The 24,762-nt window shown below is 37.1% G+C and overlaps 1 long non-coding RNA gene across 2 annotated transcripts; it reads right to left on the reverse strand.

Moving 5' to 3' along the window:
* Window positions 1–317: 317 nt before the first annotated feature.
* LOC134546677 (uncharacterized) lies at window positions 318–24,679 on the reverse strand. Of its 2 annotated transcripts, none has more exons than XR_010079244.1 (3): window positions 23,921–24,679; window positions 11,661–11,740; window positions 318–5,347 (listed from the first exon to the last, which is right to left on the reverse strand). It is a non-coding gene; the product is annotated as an uncharacterized LOC134546677 (long non-coding RNA). The 2 variants fall into 2 exon arrangements; XR_010079243.1 differs by lacking the exon at window positions 23,921–24,679 and adding an exon at window positions 22,101–22,614.
* Window positions 24,680–24,762: the final 83 nt, after the last annotated feature.

Genomic DNA, 24,762 nt, shown 5'->3' on the forward strand with positions numbered 1-24,762 from the left:
ACCCGGCACGCTGCACAGAGCGGGCCAGGCCGGCTGCTGCATGTTCCCAGGCCGGAAGGAAAAAGGATTTTTCCTGGGAGTTCTCTGATTTTTAACCTGTGTTTTCACAGAAGCGCATCATCTTTCTTCTAGTGGCTACACCAGATGTCAATATTCAAACCTAGTCATTGATTGGTTTTGCTATAACTTCCTTGGAAAAAATCACTTCCTTGCTAAACTAGCACACATACACATGCAAGGTTACTTTGGTTAAAACTTCATTGATGAAACATCCAAGACTATTATATGTCTGAAAGTAAAAGTATTGCTTTTGGGCATTTTCTTTTTTTTTTTTTCATTTTTGCCTTTTGCAGTTTCTTTTTGAATTATTAGTTGGTATGGGTTGAATGTGACGATAGCTATACAAGGGGCAACCACAAGTTTTCTTAGAACTCCTAAAAATCCTTGAAGTTTTTGTTTCCTTGTCTGGTGTATTTAAACTCAGTGTGACCTGGGCGATTGACTTTTAGTCTGATTACTCATGAGGGATTGAAACACTAATACTGCCAAAACTTTTAGACCTCATCATGCTGCCATGCTGCCATTACACACTGATCTAGATGTAAGAAAAAGTCTTTCAAAGAATAAAAATCCCATCATTTGTTACCATGTCAAGCAGTCATGTTGTTAAAACTTTCCTCAGCAAGCCATGACAGGAATTGTGCCTTTGTAAAAAGGAAATTGAGACCTGGAATGAAGGCAGAACTGCCAAAAGAGATTTCATGTTTTAAAGCAAACCAGTCATGAAACCTATGCAGAATGAAATTACCCTCAGCGTCTCTTGCTTATGAAGCACTCCACCTAGAAAAATACTTAACTATGTTCAACAGGTATGCCAGGTTTTTCATCCATTTGTCTTTCCACTCAAAATACATGTCATCTTGTTACTGCAAGTATTCCATTCTTCTCAAATAGACCCAAATTCTTAAAAAATAGAAGGAGTTTGATCTCAATAAATCCAGATAAAGGAGAATAACCCCAACTCAACTTTTGGAAATTACCCAGTGAATAATGGCATAGAAGTGGCCCGGGATAAAGCAAGTAAAGTCACAAACTTTTCAAGACCAAATTTGTGTTACTGTAATTCTTACTAATATGAAAAGAAACCAAACCAAACAACAACTAAAAACACCCAAAAACAAACAACTAAATCCCAAACCAAAACCAGAACAGTAATAGATGTTGTATGACATCAAACCTTTTTAATGTATCTCTTATATGTTTCACTAGCTCAATGAGTTCATCTTGCATTAGATTTACCAATATTTAGTATTCAACAAATTGTGCAAACAAAAATCATTATCAGAAAACCTGAAATAATTATAATACAGAAGAATTGAAAAAATGTATTCCTTGTTTTCATTTCCCAAATTTATAATATAAGAACTCTATTAAAGTGCAAGATACATTGACTTTGTTCTGGAAAGACAATGAGGTTAAAGAACCTGCATATGTGTGTCAATAAATAATAAAGAAAACTATTAACCTCTTTTGTATGGGTCATTTTTTCTGCAGTGATATCATCTGTGCATTTTATTATAGCAGTTATGCAATTGTCTTTGGAGTTAAAATCCTATATGCCTCATATTGTTAATTATTTTTAATGAAAATTAAATATATATACATGAAGTTAAAATTACTAGGATGTACAACCATAGCACTAACCATCCAGATTAAATAGCATTGTGAATTTGAAAGTTTAAGCTTCCAACAAAGGACAAATAATTTATATATCTAATTAATTCTCCCTCAGCTTTACATGTGCATGAATACCACAAATTACACATGCTGTCCTACCTTTGCAGGTTTTTTCTACACACACACACGTTGTCCTATGTAAATAGGCTGTAGCTTGAAATAATTATGGGCAAGAGGCTATAATAGTAGTCCATTCATCACTGTGTTATTTTTGTCAAGAGCAAAGAAATTGAAACTGAGCAGTCCAGAAATTGCTCAGAATGACTCATGACAGTGTGAAAGTAAATTATATTCTCCTCATTTATGGAAATGGGGGTAGTGATATTTACAGTGTCTCGGTTTTTTTATGAAGTGATTTGGAGATGAAAGGTTCAGTTTCACACTGACTCCTTCCATTGTGCCAAAAAGGTGTCTTACATTTCCTTTCTATGGAGCCATATGTCCCACAAGGACAAAGCTTAGAGAGTCTAAGTGCTCTGCAGATACAGTCCTTAACATGATTGTTAGGTTAATAACTATGTAAAGCTGCTGTGACAAATTAGAGCACAATCTTTGGTAATATTATCCTGAGTGTCACTGTATCTATACATATTTCCCTAGTATTAATATTACCTTCCTGTCTGATGTAATTCTGTTGCTGTGTTTTTGTTTAAAGTTTTAAGAAGCATCAGAACAGGGAATATATCAGTGTCGGGAATATATCATGAATATATGTGAATTCTGATGTCTTTCAGCTCCAGAAACAGAAGTCTTCAAAACAATTTTAAGGGAAAAACTTTCTGTAATTGTAAGTGAAAGTTGTCTCTTATCCTTTCTGTGGAAAAAACGCCAGAAGGCTATATAGCATTTTCAACCACATATCCTTAATTGCAACACATTACACAGTGGAAGTACTGGCAGCTGTACCACCTTCTCAGAAATTATGTAGTCTGTGTCTTTGTCTCAGCAGATGGTATTTTTATGACCCACAGTTTCTATTCTATGCTCAGAAAATCTAGAGGAGAAAATAGAAACCCAGCAAAATTGGGAATATAATTCTCGTTTCGCATCTCAAAAGACAGTAACCAAAGTTTTTCAATCTTAATAATAGCCTTAACACTGAGAATTATAGGACTGAATGTTCTGGTTTCAGACATACACGGTAATAGTAATTGCCCTTTAAATACAGCTTCATGTGGAAATCCTGTTAGTTTATGTAGGTGCCCCACCACATATTAGTGACTTGAGCAGAAGAATTTCAAGGGAACAAGTGTTGTTTGCAAAGAAAGTCTGTATAAGATCCCAGAAAAACACACCACTTCCTGCTATTCACTTTTTATAAGGCTGAATTCCAGCAAGGGTTTTCAGGATCCCACATCAATTCCATATAATATGGTCATTCTAATGTATGAATAACAGATCATATCAGATTGTTTCACCTTCACAAGTATGGATTTAATCAATCAAGGATACCAAAATATATGCCTCTCTTCATTTTTATCTTATCTCAACCTATATGTTTAATCAAATTTCATTTGGTGCTCATTTTGCCTGGAGCGGAGTCAATTTCCTTCACAGCAGGTAGCACAGGGTGTCATGCTCAGCATATAAAGCTGAAAAAGGAAAAAGAAGGGTGTGACCTCCATAGTGATGGCATTTGCCTTCCCAAGTAACTGCTATAGCTAATGGAGTCTTGTTTTCCTGAGGATGGCTGAACAGATGCCTGCCCATGCAAAGTGATGAATGAATTCCCTGTTTTGATTTGCTTGAATGTGCAGCTTTTTCTTTAGCTGTTAAACTATCTTTATCTCATCCCCCAAGTCCTCCTGCTTTTACTCTTCTGATTCTGCCCCCATCCCACTGTCAGAGAAGTAAGAGAGCAGCTGTGCAGGACTTGGTTGTTGGCTGCATTAAACCATGACACATTATGAACTGATATTTTGAAAATGGGATAGAAGATTCAAAATTATTCATATTTTATATATTCTAAGATAAGAAACAGAGCTTAGCTGTAATAAACAGCAAAAAGACTTAAAACATCAAAAGACTTAAAGTAGCTCCATATCTTTTAGGTCATTATTAGTATGTGAATATTCTGGCTCATACTGTACATCATTAATAAATGCCTTTCCCTAGATGTACAAATTCAGATGCACCATCATACACTCACTTGTGATCTTTGTACTGTTGTAAATCTACCATAACTCCTCATTAGCAATCTTTGGATTTCAATCAGTACAACTACAGGACAAATATGACCATCCTAACTGAATATATTTCATATGGTCCTCTAAAACTTCACTAAGAAAACAAAACTGCGGACAGCTTCTACCCCTTGATCAGCTTGTGAGAAATAGAACAAAGCAAATAAATAATTTCCTGGCTGTAAGAACACCTAAAGAGACTGTCATTCTGATAAGTCCCAGAGTACTTTTTGAGTAAACAAGTGTTTATGTTTAAAAGCCACAATGTCATTCTAAAGAATTCTTTCTATCCCACTCATTGCTCATGGTTAGAGCTAATTGGAAGCTATTTTCTCAGTCTATTGATGATTAATGAGCGGCATTTTGGTTTTTTTTAAATACAGTACTCTTTCGTTCAGTGTGGAAAGGCAGAAGAAATTAGTGGCTTCTTAATTTAGAATTTCAGAGCAGAGAATAATATAAATAGTGCAAAGGCAAAGGAGAGGACACACAACAAGCCTTTTTTAAACAAATCCCCCAGTGAGAGCTAGGAGAGTTTGGGACCACAAGTAGTAAGCAAAATCAATTAATTTTGCTCTAACTAGAGTAAAGTTATTGATTTTATTTATGGATGTGATCTTCCATGCTTGGTAGTTACCAGCATAAAAAATCAATCTCATTTGACGGGAGAGCATTGAATGCAGAGGTTGCAAGACTCTGAGTTTAAAAAGTAGAGGGTAAAAGACAGTCTGTATTTATATACTCAATTGCTTGGTGGTATGTGGGATGTCTTTCATTCTTTCTTTTTTAAAAAATATAAAACCATACAAAGTTTAGCTTTCTTGCCCAGCACTGTACCTACTTTCATGCTGTCAGCACAAAAATTATGACCTATCCATATGTTTGAATAGATGTCTTCATAAGCTCCTCAAAGAATGATGAATAATATCATTCACATATCTATAATCTACAACCAAACTAAAAAAAATGGTCAAAAGATGTGTCCAAGGAAAAGAGGCAAAAATGAAAAATATAAGTTAAAAAAGCAAAATGTTAAGTGGACTAGATCCTGATGGAACTTCAGGGATGATATTGCTTCTAGCTGGCTCTGGGAAAGACAGCTCACAGCTCACTCTAGCTTTTATCTTGAAGTTACTGAAATTAGCAGATTTCAGATCAACACCTGGAATCTCATCTCCCAAACATCAATTGAGTTTGGGACTAGCCAACCATATCATACACATTGGATTGGGATTTGGATTTTCTGTACATCTTATACTTGCTCTGCAGGAGCTCTGGATGATGTAGATTTTCAAGAAAGGTCAGAAACGGCCTTGCCTTGAAGGAATAATCAGAGATGAATCTTTACATTTGTGCTTCAGGATTATAGAAAGGCACCGTCCTCATTCTCTGCTGCCTGGCATTGTGTGAAGTCATCAAAATTTCACCTGTACAGAGAAATACACAAGTGTTCATGAATGACAAGCACAGATGGAACCTGCCACTTGAACTAGGAATGAAAACAGTGAGTGGGAGGAAGCTTCATAAAGTTTTAAAGGTAATATTGTTGCAGATTTTTCCACTTTAATTAATTAGTTTTTATTTGATCCAAATCAATTATTTGCTCTGTACTTCTATTATTCTAACTTCCAAGGGTTTTTTGAGAGCAGGCAAAGTCTTTCTGTCTTAGCACCTGAAGTGTAGATAAAAGATTATTTATTATCAGCTTGAAAATGTGAATGATAGATGATGGTCTGAGAAATCACCATAAGGCAGATTGTAGGAGCTTCTCAGTGATGGCAGAGTCGGTGACAAAGTATCTCTATAAGCAAAACAGCTGTGGTAGCACGTGGTTTATTGTGGGTGCCTTGCTTGTAGCTGCTGGGCACAGCTAAAGCAGGCCAGGAGAGAGCGGGGAAAAGAGGAGGAGGGTTCTAGTTACCATGCAGTAAATGTCTTTCCGAGTTGAATAGTCTGTGTTGGACCAACCAATCTAATACAAGATACCAATCTCACAACATTTACATACAGTCAATAGAACTGTCACTTTACCTTTGGCAAGCAGGAGGGTATTGTTTAATCAAGGAAGATTGCCCCCAGCTAGGCACACTATTGTTCACTAGCTGATGGCTTGGTACCCCACACCCCAAAGCCTGCCCTCATTTCCATCTCACTTCTTGGTCTCATACTCCCAGAATCTAAACCATCATATTTACAAGGCCTCTCTACTTCATCCTTCCCAACAGCGGATATTCTTATAATAAACACATCTCCACAACAACTAGATTACAGTTACACCAGAAAACAACAGAGCAAAGTTTTCCCTCTCAATCCCAAAACAACCTCTGCTTTCCAATGCTAAGACAGGGTAACAGGCCACTGCCCAGGACCTCCCATCCAAAGCAACTGTACTGTTCCAGTGTGAAGCTAAAATATCTCTCCCCTCATGCAAACAGAGCAGACCTAAGACCCCAGGCAGGCAGATGTCCCAGGCAGCACACTGCTGAGAGTGAGCTGGATATGGCTCACTGCTCATCATAGCTATTCCAGAGCTCTGAAAAAAACCAGCTTTCTTTGCTGCTGCCATCCAGGAGAGGCTGAGAGGTGAAGGCCACTGCTTATGGTGCTATGACCTCCATGAAAACTTCAAACCCCGTGCTCTGCCACTGCCATCCCTTTTGCCTCAATTGAAACAGGAAGCTGATTTCCCCAGGATTTCTTCCTTAACTCCTCATCCACCTCTGTCCCCTTTCTTCTGTTTCTCGTGCTGCTCTGGCAGGAGTAACCCAGGGTCAGTCAAAACCTGAACTGCCTTTTTACAGCAGCATATTAAATTTTGCCAATAATGCTGAAAATCACTGCATTACCTCTGAAAACACATAAGCTCAGAGCCATGACTTACTTCTCTGCAGCACAGCACTGAATCCTGCCCTGACCTTAAAGTATGTTCTAAACCTCCTGTCTTCCAGCAGATTAGCTGGGTTTGAGCATACACTTAATTGCTGTCTTGAGCTAGGCTAGATTAAACCTCTAGGTCTGTCAAAACAGAAACATTTTAAAGAGCACATGAAAAAATAATCCAAAAGAGGGACACTGTGAAATTCCATCAGCCAGAATTATTTTTTTTCCTTCTGCATGTAGAAAGTGAACTGGGTCATTCCACATTCAGAGACTTTTTTTCTTACATGCTTTACCACACACAGCGATTACTTCTCTAGATTTAGATCACAGTCACAGGAGGTTTAGTAATTTAATATTTTAAAATGAAGTGGTACTTCAAATTAGAGGGGCACAAATACTGTTTGAACATGGCAAATGCTGATCATATAATTACATGGCAATTAATTTTCATGTGGTATCTGTGTGATTATGAGATAAAAATATGGCTTTTCTCTCTTCCAAACAGCACAGCAGTTTACCAGTTAATTACTTTTAGATCTGCTTAGTGTAATTACAGTGCAATCCATGAAAGCTTGTACATATTCCGTCATTACTTCTTGTTTACTAATAACAGCACACAACTGCCTTAGGTCAGATGTCATCCTTTCCTCTTCAGTATCCTGGCACCTTGGCAAGGGTGTACTTCTACAGAGGAAAAGGAATGCAGGAGTTCAGGAGGATTTCTTGGGTGCTCCATATTTTATATACAATGTGTAATGTGCTCTGCTTCTGCTAGGATTTCTTGCTCTGCAATGTAATGAGATTTCAAAGATCATGGCTAGAATTTGAATTTTCTTATTTTGGACGTAGGACAAAAAGAGGGGTTGCATAGCTTTGCATCCATTTAACTGCATTTTTCCCTGAGTTGCTTTATTTAAATACAACAATACTTAATGTTCTCTGTGATTCTTCCAAAATTCACTTATCACCAGTTCATGAAAGTATTTCAGTGTCTCAGACAAAGAAGTAGTTCAGTTGAAGAAAAAGAATCTAAATCCCATCAAGCAACTACTCCATGTCCAAGAGAAAGATCCTCCCACCTGCAGCTGGAAAAGAAGTGAGGGAAGGGCAAGAATGTGCAGTTGTTCTCTCTCTCTCTCTCTCTGGCATTCAAATTTAGCAGGCTGCTGTTCCAGTGTGCAAGATTACAATGATGAGCATTATCCCACATGTGATATGAATGGAGAAAACACATAATAAAACCATAGTAGCTCTATATAACTTGTGCCCTGTGGTTTGAATATCTGCTATGGGCTCAGTCTGTGTTTATTGTTCTTATTGTGCAAATGCAACTTTGGGGGGGGGGGGGGGTAGCGAGAGAAAATGCTGCAAGGCATTTACATTTACATTTGCATTCACATTTATTTACTGGATCTCCTAATTCACACTCATGCTTAGATATGTAACTTAAGGTCCCCTCAGTGACTGCCGTCTTATCTAGGGCATCATGCATTCCCATGTTTTGGCAATGTTGCTTAAACATGATATGAAAAAAATAGGCTGAAAGAGAGCATAACTAACAATGGGAATATTTTAATCTATTATTAAATCAAAGGAGTAGTATTTAGGAAGTTCCAGATTAAAATTTTGAGGACTAGGACATACCCTTTCTGATGAAATTAAATGCAGAGAGAACTGACTTTCAACAAGCTATGTGAGAGAAATTATTTTCTCTAGAGTCATGATTCATGAATCATCTTCAAGGCAAATCATTGTGACTTCTCTGTGGTGGCAGTTTTAACATCATAAACTATACATCATGCTAAAGCAAATGGTAACTTGTCCTTGTTAATGGCACAATAATTCTAGATTTTTACTCAATAATGAATTTTTAATGTATCCAAACTTACAGCACCAGACTTCAGAAAATCCTTGTTATTATGTTTCACCTGTTAAAGTCAACAGTGTTTTGAAAAGCCTTTTAAAATTTTAATTTATGCACTGGAAGTAAGACATGATTCACCATCTGTCACAGAAGGTCACTGGTTATATTTGGATCCACTAATAAACTCATAGGTTGTAGATGAGTAGAGGTGAGCCACCCCCCCCAGTGGATGAAGCTGGCCCAAATCTTTGCCTTGTTTCAGGGACAAACTGTTAAAGTTCATTCTGACTCAGAGAAATTCCATAGTATGGAAAAAATAAGGGTTTTTTCTGTCTGCAAAACAACCCACCCAGATGGATCCCTGCTGGATTACAGGTCTGGCCATGCCAAGCAGGCAGGATGACACCTTACCTTCCTCTGCCTGTGGAGTTCAACATGAGCTTCAGGAGACTCACAGAATTTAAAACCCTCTGAGGGCCTTTTTGAAGAACTTTTCACTTTTTAAGTTTGAAGTCTGAGCTAGAAGGTTCAAAGGTGGCAGAATTTCTGACCTTTAGCAAGCAATTGACATCAATTGTATCTCTCCCTGACTTTTCCTGATTTCATCATTTTTAAGCACTTCTGCTTCCCTCTGTGTTTCTAATTGGTTTGTCTGATGGCGATATTTACACCAAAGGGAAATGCTTTTCAGCCTAGCATTGTCTGAGCAGCACAAGAGATCTCAGAGATTGCATTAACATTACTTTAATTTTATGAAGACACAGAAATTACAATATAAAAAACTGGCTGGACGGTATACAGGTGAGTTCACTGCTTACTTCTTTTGAGACTTAACATTTCATCTTTGTACTAATCAAACAATGCAAAAAACCCTCAATATTTGTGAGTAGTTTATCTTAGAGATTATAAATGAAATTGTATATTACAACCCTTATAGTTCATTTTTATACCTAAATAAGCATGGCTTAGCTCTGAAGTATACAGGTGCTGTGAGAGAACTAGGGATGGGAAAAGCCTCAACAGAAAGACAGGGAGAGGTCAGAGGCAGCTGAAGGAAAACAAGACTTGGTTCATTCCTCAGACCCACATGCAATGACAGTTTATAAGAAGGACTGTGATGCATTTCAATGGCATTTCTGAAGTTTGAAGAAGAGACGTAACCTGGAGATAAGAGAAACTAGAGAATCTGCTCAAAATCTTTTCCATTCTCCTTCACGAGGAAATATACAGAGATAAAATTCTGGTGGAAGAAAGCTAAAGAGGGATTTGGGTGTCTACTTTAGCATTTTAGTTTAAATCAGAAATACATTTTTTTAAACAAATCTCCAGATCATAGCCGTTTACCACACCTAGGTTCACAATGCAAAGAAGACTCAAAATAGAGGAACAGGATTTCTTTTACTGTATGTCCAAAACAGGGACTTCTAAGTTTAAAGGCACAAGGTGACATCAGTCTGAGAAGGACTCATTAACACTTACCACATCACAAAAGCACACACACAAAAGGTATTTAGATGTATTTTAAAGTATTCTTTTTTCTCCTCATGGGAGAGAACTTTCAAATTTTGCTGGAAGCAGGAATAGATCCTCAGCTTGCATTAGTCTATTATTTCAGAGGAATTGTGTTCCAAAGTGAAGAAAACTGAAAGCAGCAGTTCATCAGGTAAGTAAAGTGTAAAAACTCTGGCAAATTTCCAGCCTATGGCTCTCTGTCAAGAGTGGCTCACAAGTTCTATCCCACAGTTTCATTACAACTTCAGAGAAGACATGATACAGTGTCTCAGTAGTGTCAGTGATTCCACATAAAGAATAATATCTGTTAACCTGGTATTGAAGAAGTTAAGTATATCCTTCTAGTTTCTATTAAACTGTTATATTATGAAGCTTTAAAATCTTTTTTTAAAAATTTGACTTTTTTTCTCCCTGGAGTAATAGATACTCATCTATTTAGGTATCTGGAGACCTGTTTTCAAGAAAACTTAAAGAGAATCTAGATGAAAGCAACTTGAGGTGAATATATTATAGATAAGGATTCATCTCACCCTTCAGTTTCCTGTAACCTTAAATGGTAAATCAAATTTGCTTTTCAATGCTAATTTCACATGGTTGGGCATATCCTAAGAAATAAGGATCTGTAGTTCCATACTATGCCTGATATTATAGTGAGAATATCACTAGGATATCTCATCAAATATATACCTGAAAACTGTATTGAATTTAGCGTTATTACTAATGAAAAAATCAATAAAAAGAAAAACTGAAAATTTGCAAAACACTTCAAACACTTTAATGTAAAAGTGAATGAGCCAACATATTCTTTGTTGCTCGTCATCATTCTGCTTTGTCAGTCTTTAATGGCAATCTGTCACTGACAATATCTGGCATACAAAAACCTATCACACACTTAAATGAAAGACTGACTGTGCATGTGCATATATTGACATGAGTGGGAAAGACTGGCTTACACCAAAAGCCATATACACTCAGATATATAGGTACTCTGAAATCATTTGACAAGACTGTAAATAAAGTGGTGTTTTCACTTCCTTCACAGGAAAGAAAGGGTGGGAGAGATCCAGCCTCAGAAGACTCTCTCACTACGTTTTGTCTTCCTGTGAAACTCTACCAAAAATGAAGGAAATAATTTCAGACACTTTCTCATTTGCCTTTTTCCCACAGAATGCTTTGCAACCTGGACTAGCCTATCCTCAGATTTCTCCTCTTTAGGAAGGTACTATGAATTTCTTCCTCTCAAATCTCTCATAATAATTATTACATTTCCATTAGCATTATTCCAGTCTTAATGATCAATATCTAAGAGTGGGTTTTCCTTTGCATCAATGTTCATCCATTTCTCAGCTTCATTTTCAGAGGAAGAGGCTTCTGTGTTCTTGTCTCTTTGTGTTTATCAATCTACCTATCCTTGAAAAAAATCTCAACTCAGAGGCCAGTTTCTACCAAACTTAACAGAGAGGCAAAAGTTCAAAGATACTCACTTCTGACATGCTTGAGGGTTGGGATGAGAACAAGGTAAGTAGAGGAGACATTTCCCATTTCCACATCAATGCAATTTATCCTGTATTAGATGTCAAAACAAAGAGAAAAATCCACAGGAAATCATCACTCTATTCTTACGAGGAAAACTTCTGTCACCAGCAAACTATAAGTAATTTCCCTTACTGTGAAGCAGGGATTGTAGCGATTTAGTTCTGAATGCATAAAAAAAGAGACAAGAGATTATAGCCTTTCTCTTCATGGTAATAAAACCTTTGTTTATCTTGGCCTGCTTCTGCAATGCGAATCTCAGAGCATGAATTCTGCAAAAACCAAGGACCTTACAGTAAAATTCAAGTTCATCCTGCTCTAGAGAAAGTGAAATTTTATTTTATGAAGACACAGAAATTACAATATAAAAACTGGCTGGCTGGAAGGTATACATGTGAATTCACTGCATACTTCTTTTGAGACTTAACATTTCATCATCAAACACTGCAAAAAAACCCTCAGTATTTGTGAGTAGTTTATCTTAGAGATTATAAATGAAATTGTATATTACAACCCTTATAGTTCATTTTTATACATAAACAAGCATGGCTTAGCTCTGAAGTATACAGGTGCTGTGAGAGAACTAGGGATGGGAAAAGCCTCAACAGAAAGACAGGGAGAGGTCAGAGGCAGCTGAAGGAAAACAAGACTTGGTTCATTCCTCAGACCCACATGCAATGACAGTTTATAAGAAGGACTGTGACTGGCTTTACATCATGTGTCAGCTTTCCTGCCTGCTCAGTCTTTATTGCTGTCAGATTTTATTGTTCAGACTGACATACAACTGAATACGACTTTAAAGGGTTAGGGCATTGTATTCAAGTGCAGTTCTAGCCGATTTTAATCAGGAAGTTGCAGCACTCCTGATTCCCCAACCTGTTGTCTCCCCAACCCTTACAGCTTCCCAAGCACCAGCAGCACCAGAGGCAAACATGAAAACTACATGACTGCAGTCAGAAGATGAGACCCTGACATCCCTACTATGGCCAGTTTAAATTCTGGTGCAGATGCTTTTTGCAAGTATGTTCAAATGCAGATAAATACAACAGAGGAGAAGGATGTCCAACATGCAAGGGCAATATTAGGTACCCCAGCAATTATGCTAAGCAGTATTCATGTCCATTGCTCATGGTCACAGACTAATTGCTTTTCATCACAGATATTTTTTCAAGGGTGTCTCATTCTTGTCCATTCTTGTACAATCAAGATCTTTCTCTAAAAGACCCCTGCAATAACTAATAGCTCTTTTGTGTTCTGTGTTCATAGTCATCACATCTGGATGAAGGAATTGTATGCCTTCATTGCCAGCCGCATCCAGACATGAAGTAGAAGATATTTTCCTTACATAGAACAATTCTATGTAAATTGAATTCAATTTCAGGTTGTGACCCAGTGTCTCTAAGCACCACTGAGAAGAGTCTGGCTTTGCCTTCTACCACTGTCTCATCAGGATTTACATACATTGCACAGCTACATCCCTTCCTCAGGGCCAACCAGCCCCCATTGGAAAGATCTTGCAATCTCAGTCATCTTTGCTACCTTTTTCTGGATTCTCTCCTGCCTCTCTCCTGCACTGTGGAGGCACACCTGGACACAGCACTCCAGATGCATTTCACCAGGATCCTTATCTCTCCCCTGAAGAGCTGATCTCCCATCTGGCCAGCCACCAGTGTACACTGGGGCATGGAGCTATTCCTCCCCAGGTGAAGGACTTTCTATATCCCATCACAGGATTAGAATGTAAAAGAATTTAACACAGAGAATCAGTTATAAGGCAGCTCTATGTACCTCAGAATATTATGTGCTTGAGAGGGCAGATGCTGTCTGACCATGTGCAGGTAATTTTCATACTCTTAAATAAAAATGTCTCTTATGTTAGGACTTATTCTCACCTCTTACAGAAAACAAAGAAATCAATAGAAATAGCTCAAATATTGCCTGTCCAGTCTGACTTCCATTGCTTTCTTAATATAAGCCTACAGTGAAAAAAAAAAAAAAAAAGTGATACTGTATGACAAAATCCTCATTTAGATATTCAGGTTAAAATGTGAGAATAGGTGCAAATTTAATAAAAAATTAGATTATTTTTCAATTTTCAAGGCTTCCATTTGAACAGGGCTAAAATAACAGATTATTAAACAATTTTACTCTTGCATTTTCCAATAGTATAAGGTGATAGCAGACCCAGAGCCCTGATTCACTAAGATGGCTAATGCTCCCAACCTGCCCTAAAACGAGCTTCTTACTAGATGGAGTCCCAAATGCTTTACATAAAATACCACAGAGGGAAGCCTAACTCAACTTGCTTTCCATATGGGAAGACACAGAACATGATACACAGAGATTCTTTTTTTTCTTTTTTTTTTTTTTTCCAGGGTAGCTTTAATTTCAACTCTGTTTCCATCTGTGGTGCTTCATTCAAGAGAGATATACCCACAGCCATAGAAATGTGTAGTGTAAAAAGATATTAGATAGGACAATTTAGATGAGATAAAATACCTTGATGCTTTTACAATGAGCTTGGGAAGCTCAACCCTCAGTGCCTGAGACAGCAGCTGCTGAATGAGTGTCATCATCTCAGGCACTTGCTGTGAAAAGTATCATGTTTAATCAGACTTTTAATATGATAAGCATGGGAAAAGTTCTTTGTAACCACTTGCAGAGTGGTGCTTTTGCCATACAGACCCCCAGTTTCTTCCCTTGTTCCTTCCCCCAGTAATACCCAGCCACTGACCAAGACATGCACCCACCTCACTTCTTGGCCTTGGAGAGTTGCAAAATCAACTAGGAAAACTGAACAGAAAATTCCTGAGTGTTGTCCCAGACACCTGAATAAAACATTTCTGTGTCTTTCCATGTCAGGACAAACCTGAAGCAGAAAGGGGGGGTATGAGCCTGCTGGTTTCCCATGGCTCTATGTCCTGTCCTTGGATGACCCAACATGATCTGAAAGCATGAATTCTGATAATGGAATTTTCCTGCAGTTCATTCCTACACATTTGTCCCATGTAGATCCTTTAGTGTCCTTAATAAAGTTCATCTGTGGCTTTTCCCTTTCCTTTATTAGAGAACTAATCTGTTCACTTTCTTCATATCTTTCTATTTCATAGCAACTATATATTTCACATCTTTATCTATCAAATTTAGTTAAAATTAGCCAAGGGGATTTTGAGGGGGGAAGCCAAGAGCAGCTGACAATTAAACATTTTCCGTGTGGAATCTGGATAGAAATATCTAAAATATACATAATAGACTCAGAAACCATGAGGCTTTACATATGCTAGATGATGGAATTACATAATTTCTAATTTTTTACAATAAAATTAGGCAAAAAATCCATGCCCCAATTTCCCTATGAAAATACAACTTCTTTTATTTAATACTTGAAATTTTTGAGTGAAGCCTCAATGGCAGGTTCATTTTAAAGGAAGGGGTTTTTCCTCTTTCTTATGCCCAACCATGGAAAGCTACCTTAGTCCTTTTAGCTTAAGTACTGACCTAGAAGTCAGAACTTCAAATTGCAGTCCACTTACAAAAGCAGAACTGTACTGTGCAAGTGTTAAGCTTTTTAATCTCTAGAATGTCACACTCCAGCTCAAGTTACTATTCATTAAACAGGATCTGTTAATGTTATTTGTTGACATGAGTTATCACTATTTGACAGTCATTATCTTGCAGCAAGACTCTTAAGACTTTCTTGGACTCTTTCTCTGTGATTATGTTGTATTAATTTCTTTTCTGTGAGCAGTAGCTCATTTATCATTTGAATTGGGAATTACCACAAAAGCCTAGTTTCCCACTGAGTTATTAGTGAAGAAATAAGAAGGATGTAGGAGTTTTGGATGAAGTTTGGACCATCTTATCTTTGAAACAGGGTAAAACATTACATTCTCCACATAGACTGGTAGTTCCCCTTAACAATGTTTCAAATATGGTTGTGTTACTTTCACTGACCAAAGAATTTTTTGTAAAAGTAAGAAGGAAAGAAAGGAAAGCATGACTCCTAATGTCTGTAAAATTCATCCCTTAAGTAGTAGGAGGAAGACAATGTTAAAAAAACACTTAGTGGGATGATGGAGAAAGCAGGAATATGGTCTAAGGTAGTCTGTGACTCAGGTTGCCTTCTCAGGGTTTTGTAGCCTGTAAAGAATCACACTATACTGCAAAATTAATATAAGCAAAAGTTTGAATTTTTAATCCTTTAGCAAGGCAATTTCTTGTTCCAAATCAATGTCAAAATATTGAGGACTTTTGTCATCACGAAGTTCATAAAATCCCTGATTCACAAATAGCTAAATATTGTGTTATGAGTCAGTTTGACATTAAATTGGATTATCTGTCATCCCACATGGTCTCACAGGAGCTGTACCATCACCAGTTCATAATCTGCTTCATAAGCAGTGCTCAGTGTCAGCACTTCATCTTTCACAGCACACTGACACTCGTGATTCTTCACATGTTTCAATCAAAAGGCTCCTATAAGGCACCATGGGAGTTATAATCCATCTGGGCAACACAGATTACAGAATGCCTGGAGGCAGGACTCTAACCATCTCATGGACAGATGTTATGAAATTTCACTGACAGGAGGAGACCCAGGTTAACGTTGAACTGAAGCTACTGTTCCAAATTTGACACAAATAAGCGTTTAAGCATTCCTAATGGACTTTTTTAAAATCATCAACATAAAAAACATGGTTTTATATAAAATGTATGTTGTGTAGAAGTCGGCCTCCTCTAGCCATGAGAAGTAAAACAAAATTTTCTTGTCCGTCTCCTGGTATGATGCAAGCTGACGATTTTCAACTAGTGCAGGAAAACGTGAAATAGATCTAAAGAATGACAGAACTTTTTCCCTTTGATTCTTTGGTTGTGTAGAGACTTCAGACAAAGCACTGCCTCAGAAAGGCAGGACAGTCATTCATAGCTGGACTATTTAAAAAATTCAGATGGCAGGATGTCAAGCAATGTCACTGAAGTATTCTGATGTTTGATAACTCCATAACAGGAGTCATCTATTTCAGGCTAGATTACAAACTGATTGAAAGCAGCTAATTCATCTGAGCAACCCATTTATGTGAGCTACCCAGAATCACATCAGCAAAGAACTATTACATATCAAAGCATAATAAAATTGAGGGCATGTTGAGAACCAAGGGTCACTGAGGTGTTGCTTTATGCTTTATCACCACTTAACAACAAAGGCAAAGAAAGATAATCTTCTAATCAGTCCAATATGAAAATTGAAGATGAGAGGTCTTTTTATGCTCTTTGGTACATTTCCTATGCAGTTGCTTCTTGAACTCCAAATTTTTTTCTCAAAAATGAATATACTTTACAGGATCTTTTTTCTGCTTGTTTGTTTGGAGGTGGGTTTGGTTTTTTTTTCCTATTGTTTTTGAAAATGTGGATGAGATCATGAAAGAATCATGTCTCTTTCCTTACACAGCATTCTGTTCTAAGCAATTTCACCCTTTATAGCATCACATTTCCTATTTGATGTAATAAAGTAGCTTATCATTTTTTAATCATGTCCCTTGCCTTTGCTGTTATGAAAAGTTGGAACAAGATGCAGGTAAGAGAGAATTAAATTACAATAATATACTTAATGTCCCCTGGTGTGGCTAGAATGAAAATAGGTCTTGTCAAACAAATAAAGTTTCTTTTTTTTTGTTGAAATTACAGGTTTGATTGATGAAGATAATTGCACAAGTATAATTGAATAGCTAAATATTGACATCTGAAATACTAATTTAAAAATTAGCTGAATTTATGAGCAATGAACTAACCAACTAACAAACCTCCAAAAGTCAGTAGGGAACATTGCTTAGCAATTCTACTAAAACAGACAAGGAAAAGTTTTCCTGTCCATGACAAATGCAATGTAATGCAAAAAGCATAAGCATTTCGTAGTAAAAACTGTTACAAAATTAGAACATCTCACAACATAGCATATTGTCCTTCTCAGTCAGAGAATATTTAAGTCTATAAATAAAACAAGAAACAGGTATTGAGACCATTTTAAGTATGAATACAGTAAGGTAAGAAATTACATTGGGATACAGGTAATCTGGGTTGAAATCCAATTATTAGCCTGAATAAAAGAGAGAAATCTGCACTTGGTCTCTCCCAGTTCCTAAGAGTTGGATTTAACAATACTCTGGAAAGCAATTCTGTCATCTTTAGTTTTCATTTTTATAGTTTTACACATTCCTGAATTTAAGAAACCTCTCTGTAATACCTAACAAAATCAGCATAATATATGAAGGACTTTTAATTCCAACATATTAGTATAATCCAGTGGTAAAGGTCTTTAAAAATACTGGCCTATGACTATTTTCTATGGAAATTTGGTGAGGTATGACAATCTAGCTGACACTAATCAGTATCTTCTTCAGTGATATGGAAATAACATAAACTTACTGCTGGTAAAATTGTGTCAATTGATGCAAAGACAAGTGGAAGGTTGAATAATGGTGATGAAACACCCTCATGGTCAATTGCTCAATAAACTGAGTCCACTCAGGCAGGATACATTACACTAAAATATGTATGAAGTGCAATATATGTAGTACAGAAAGAGGGACTGTTCTGCGGCCTCAGACGCTGTGAAGAGGGTTTAGGGCTCCCACTGAGTTAACTACTTCAGTTGAAAATAGATGCAGGCCCTGTTCACAGATGACTCTTTCAGGCTGTATGTGTATTTCTGAATAATAATAATTACTAAAGATCTCTCAAACTGACCCGAAAAATTGAGTCATTCAACTCACTGGAAAAAAGTCTTACATTTGTAATTATATAAACAGAGGGGTAGAAGTGAATTCGTCTTCCCTCACCGTCTTCAAGAGAGCTTCAAGAGAAATAATGTTTCAGCCCAACAATTTTCTGTGTTCTCTTGGCAACATTGCTTCTGGGTTCTTGTTGTCAGATGAAGAACTGTTTGCACACCTGCTGGGTTAGCACAATGCTTATTCTTTAAAAACCACTGGCCTATGGAACTCCACAATGCTTATTCTGTAGGATCACGTTAAACATTAACCAAGAAAAAGAATGGAAAGCAACAAGCTCAGTTATGCTAAATTTTCACCGGTTCACCAAGCAGGCAAGTACAGCTTCGGGGTCACCAACCAGCAGGGATCACAAAAGAGACCCCCAGGAGAGAATAACACATGCACAAATGGGAGGGAATACATGTTGAAAATTTTGGGGGAAGTGATCATCAAATGTATGTTTATTCCAGGAAAATCAATGAATATGTATATAAAATATAGTACAAAACCAGAAACTTTTTCTGTACTCAGCATGCACGATATTTTGGAGAACATATCCCCTCATACATCCAGATAACTAAAGAATGCCTGCCTCTTAATGTTACCTTGGTGTTCAGGAATTTTATTTTACTGGGTTTTGGTAACAATCTAATATTTGATTGCAATCCTGTAGCATGGGAACAAGTTATTAACCTTTAAGGCTTCCAACAAAATGAAATGTAGCGTCTGGCACTAAAAAAGCCTGAATTCCCAAGAGCTTTTAAGTGACACCATAGACTTCTGGTGAGCGGGAAAAAAAAGAAGAAAAAAAAAAAAAAAGCTAACTCCAGCTAGAAGTTCAAGCCCCTTGCTATCTGGATTGTCTGGCGGCTCCAATGGATGTGGTCCTAGAGGTAGCTTTGCTTCAGGTTTACACATGCAAGGTACTTTTCCTACACTTTCCAGCTGTTTTCACAAAACGAGAGAACTAGCCAGCAGTTTAGGCAAGCAAATTGAAGCTTGCCATTTGAACCTCAGTTTTAGATAATTAGTGATTCTGTTTCCATGCTCTATCACAATAACTACTAAATGGAAAGCAGCAGGTGTTTCTGAAGATCTTCAGAAGTTATTGTCTAGCTTAATTCCATGCCTAAACTATAGTCATCAAGATCTCTCTTCAGAGAGATCTCTAAAGCAGCTACATCTCTGCCTTAACAGTACAGGGAATTTAGCCAGATGCTTTAAGAACACTTCTTTGCCAGCAGTGGAAGGATAAAAACATTATGAGTTTTCAGTTAAATGGTACCAGCAGCAACAGCTGTATGAAAAATTACATTAGGAGAGCAGAATCCTGAAGTCTGTATTAGCACTGAAACATAAATGTACCATATGATCCCAAGTATTTCTTTCTGTAACAAGCATAAAATGTTGGATTATTAATTATTCTTTTATTTTATCTCTAAAAAACAAGCTTCTGGTATTTTAAGTTAGCTGACATCCAAATTTTTGGAAAAATTTCTATTGTAAAGAAAATCGTGTAAAAAGATTTTCCCAAAATCTAGTACTATTTTTATTATTATTATTATTATTATTATTATTATTATTATTATTATTATTTACTACTACGTGAGATTACTATTGATATCTTTATTTGTCTGGAGAGCAAGGCTTAATAAGTATCAACACTACTTCATCACATTTTTAAGCTAATATTATCACTTAGCATTATTGCTGAGATGTTATTGCAGCTTGATGAACTGTCCAGCAAGAATCTAACTGATCACTGAACTGGTATTAAATATGTCAGGAGAATTGCTAACAGCAAAGCCTGTGCTCTGAGAACACATAGATCTGCTAGACATGCACTTCTGCTCCTTATATAGCTCCACATTTTCATTTAGTGTACTTAGAGAATTTCTTATCCTTGGGCTACCTGCAGTTTAGGATTTGACTTGGATTTGTTTCCCTCTTTCGTCTGTGCAATAGCCCAAAGCACAGTGCTTTTTCTTCCTGAATTTTTGATGCTCTTTCTAGCACACTAGCCTATGAGGGTTATTTTCTCCATTATTTGATCTTTGTCCTATTTCTTGGCTTCCTTTAGCTTGATACACTTGTTTCAAACTGATGGCTGTTTTGCTTCAGTGCTCTCACTGAAATTCAGTAGGAGATATCTCTATAGAGATAAAGCTGTTCCTCTCATAAATCTCCTAGCAAACTGGATTCACATAGTCCACAAGAGATTCAGCCTTTAGGGATTCCTTTCTCTGATATCATATAGGAATACACAAATTCTTAGCCATGTTTTTGAATGTTTATGATCTGCAGTTTTTGTCTCAGAACTCATCAAATTGATCTCTCCTGTGTTCATACAGAATTTCTAACAATGGTGTCCCATTTATTTGCTTTCTTTTTTGTCTCATCAAAATATTTAAAAGGCATTATCTCAATTTTTTAAAATCTTTATCACAGGGAGCTCTGTATACACATTCAACTCTTTCATCCATTGCTTCTACACAAAGATATTTGTAGCTATGATTCAGACTGAAGCTGTGTGACTTTTTTCCCCCAGGGCTGTAGTGTTCAGCAGTTTATCAGTGTCTTCCTAAGCATGAACATCAGACAACTGAATATTGTTACTGTTTTTCTTGCATCACCTGTTAAGTAATCTATAAGAAGATGCTTTTTTTCTTATGGCCCACTGCCTCCTTATTAAGACTTAGATATATTCTACAGCAGTAGCCAGCATTCTAGGCACATGTCTTCTCAGTCCCCTTTCCAACAGCTTGCTTTTGCAAGCTGTATGATTTCTCTCTCTAATGCCTTTCCAGAATTTTTAATTATTACAAAGTTTACCAGAGGGTAAAAAAGAAGCAGCAGCATTGCCAGTGTTCAGTAGCTTTCATTCTCCTTATGGACCAATAATTTAGTAACTCCTTTTACATTCTCAGTATGTGTCTTCTTTTCTGTAGCAGCAGCTGAATAGCAGCTGATAGGGGAAAAAAAAATTGAAACTTTCTGGAAATGTTAAAAACTCATTTGGAAGTGTGAATCTCAAAAAAAAATTCAATTTATGAGCAAAGGATCTACTATAAATCAATGTCTTGGTATCATTTAGTGGATCTACAATTTCTCTTGCCATTTCTGTACTTGTTACGCAGATAACATGGGCTGATTCATAAAATAACTCTAAAGTTCAAAAGTAGTAGAAATATAAGAATACAATGATTTATAATTACACCATACACTAGTCAGGTTTTATATGTAAGGTAATTAAGTATTCTATGAGTGTTTGAAACTCATATGACTGTTTGAAGCCATCAACAGTTTGAACATTTACTATTCACAGCATTAACTAGCAAGTGAAAAGTACTGCAGGGCACTGCAGATAAGTGTAAAACATCTTTAGTACTTTCTCAGTCCCTGTCTCAAGCTTCCAAAACAAAGTGTGTCTCAGATACCTAAAGAAAATAAATGGTAATCGCAAATGATTAATAATATTATTTTATTTATATTTTATTAATACTATAAAACCACAGTAGTATCTGTGGGAAGTGAAAGAAGGTAAAATACAAAGAATTGATCAGGAACAGTGGGGGTTTTTCACAGGCAAGATCTAATTTGAGTTCATTAAATGGTACTCACAGTTAGAAGGAACACAGAATTCCCATTTGGTAAATGATGTTTCATTGAATGCAGCAAGTAATCATGTGTAAATTGCAGCTTCATCACCCCAGTACCCTTTCTCAGGTTCATGCTGTTCATTTGGCTGTACACCTGTGGGACAGCAACACAGCCTCTAAGCTGTTCACTGAACTTTGGAAATAGTAATCCAGCACATCAGCTCCTCAGATGGGACAAGCCACTGAGGGTCCTTCTCTGTGCTTCTGTTTTCAAACTAGTGGCTGGAAGCCTTGAAACACTTTCACATCCAGAAGTTAAAAAAAAATGGGTTTCTTTTCCATACCTGAGCTTTACACACTTCCCTGACTGAAGATCAAGGCAAAGAGGGAATGGGAAAAAAAAACCCTCCTTTCTTTCTATCTCTGTTCTCCTTAAGTTTGCCCAATGATATGTTTTGTTCTGCAAGTGAAACCACAACAGTGACCATTCTTCAACAAGGACCACCAAAATATTAGCACTGGTGACAGAAATAGAGCCTGAGATTTAGGTTTTGGAATAAAATCCAGATTTATTGTTTGTTCTGTTTCTCTTTGCTCCATTTTTTATCATAAAATTGTCACAGTCATGTGTCTCTCCTTGAAAATATTGTGTTTTGCCTCCAGCAATCCACAAATCACAAACAATCCACAAATCACAGATTGCTGAGGATGTTACTATCTCTCTTTCCCCGAGAAGTAAACTTTTTGTCTGATATTCTCTCCCTAAGAAAAATGATCTTCTAGCAATTGTGGCATGTATGTATTCTGAGTTAATATGATTCTATCATGCACTTCACACATGACTGATTTTCTGCTTTGTTGACTTTGGGGTTTATGTCTTTTTAGAATTCCTGAAAATTGATGGTAATCATCAGAACTTTTTCATTAGCATGGATTCTGGTGGTGTAAATTACATTGAAATTCTCCTGGCCAGCATTTTCCACATTTTCTATTCCTTGCTGGTAGATCCTCAGAGATGAGTGGCTATTAGCCACTGTACCATGAGCCAGAAGTGGAATTCAGGTTGTCAGAACCCACATCTCTATGCTTGCAAATCTTAAGTCTCGAGGAGTAAGTTCTGTCTGAATTGAAAGGACTTTTTATTTAAGCACAATAGATATCACCCTTCAGAGTTAGCTTTACACATGCCAGTAACCTTCACCAAATTATATGCCTTTTCAAACTTCTCAAGGCAGATTACAAAGGAGCCATAGACAGCTGGCTCTCTTCTGCATTGTCATACACTAGTGGATAGCACAAACAGGACTCCTACCAGCTGTTCCTTTGTTTTGGCCATTATGTGTGTCCTTATTGTGAGCTACCTTTCTACCTGGGCATTGTTTTTGTTTCTTAAAGCTTTCAGTACACAAATGATGATAAGGCTGTTATGGTTACTGACTAGTTCTGGGCAGGATTTGCTAAGGAAGAGAAACAACAGGCAAATCTTCTAGAGGACACTAGAATGCTACTTCTATCAGCTGTACACAGTCATGACCAATTCTATTTTTGATAGAAAGCCAGTGACTTGTTCTCAGTATTTTTTACTTTTCATTCCTTGGTTGCTGAAATGAAAGAAAGTAATCAAAAGAGTTTAAATTAATGAGAGGACACAGGATAAATAAATAGTTGTGATAGCATATAAATTAATAGGATCTGCAAGACTTGTCACACACAGTGGAAATTCCTTATTTCTTGTCACACCAAATCACCTTTGTAGGCCATCACTGGACTCTCCAGCCTGCCCACGTCTCTCTTCTAGAGACAAGGCCAGAACTGGACACAGTACTGTAGATGTAGCCTCACCAGTGCTCAATGCAGGGACGGATCACCTCCCTTGATCTGTTGGAAGTCTTCAGCCTCCTGCAGCACAGGACGTCATCAGCTTTCTTCCACACCAATACTGGCAAATGTAAGAAGAAAATAAAATCCTTGTATCTTCTCCACAGAATACAAAGTGATAGGTACTTAAATCTTCTCATGAGAAAAATGAAGCATTAAGGAAAACAGCTCATCAGTGGTCATTACAAGTGAATTAATCTTCTTTATAGCATCCATAAATATTTCTAATGCATTAGTGTTTCACACATTGAACTCAGAGATGAGAAAATATAAATCAGTAATACATCCACTATTTTCCAGTCATCTCATAACAAAAAAAAAAAAAAAAAGCCTGTGTACCTTACAAAAATTGTGAGACTCTCCACATCCTACAGGGTTGAGAGATGCACCTAAGGTTACCTGCAGCAGGCAGCAGGTGGTAGGAGGAATTGTTTGTGAATTCAGTTCTCCAAGGACAGATTGTCCAGTGTTCACAGGCCACCTGCCATCACAAGCAGAACAGTTTGCTCCTCCGAACATGGTATGAACTGAAGAAGTATTCTAAGGTGTGGTACCACACAGGTGAGAAGGGTACACTTGTACTCCACTTGAGGGGGACACATCTCAATCCCCCAGCAATATCATACAGCTCTCCATTTTTTACTTCATCTGAGGTCTCACACTGTTTCTGCCTGTTACACACCCTTGATTATTTTCATATTTCCTTCCATATTTCCATAAAATATCCTAATTGAGAATTTCTCTCTCCTTTTTTAGAGTTTTTTGTTTTCTTTGTGCAAGTGATGAAGGAGACAGGTGCATCAAGC

The sequence above is a fragment of the Prinia subflava genome, chromosome 2 (assembly GCF_021018805.1).
Source record: "Prinia subflava isolate CZ2003 ecotype Zambia chromosome 2, Cam_Psub_1.2, whole genome shotgun sequence".
NCBI lineage: Eukaryota > Metazoa > Chordata > Aves > Passeriformes > Cisticolidae > Prinia > Prinia subflava.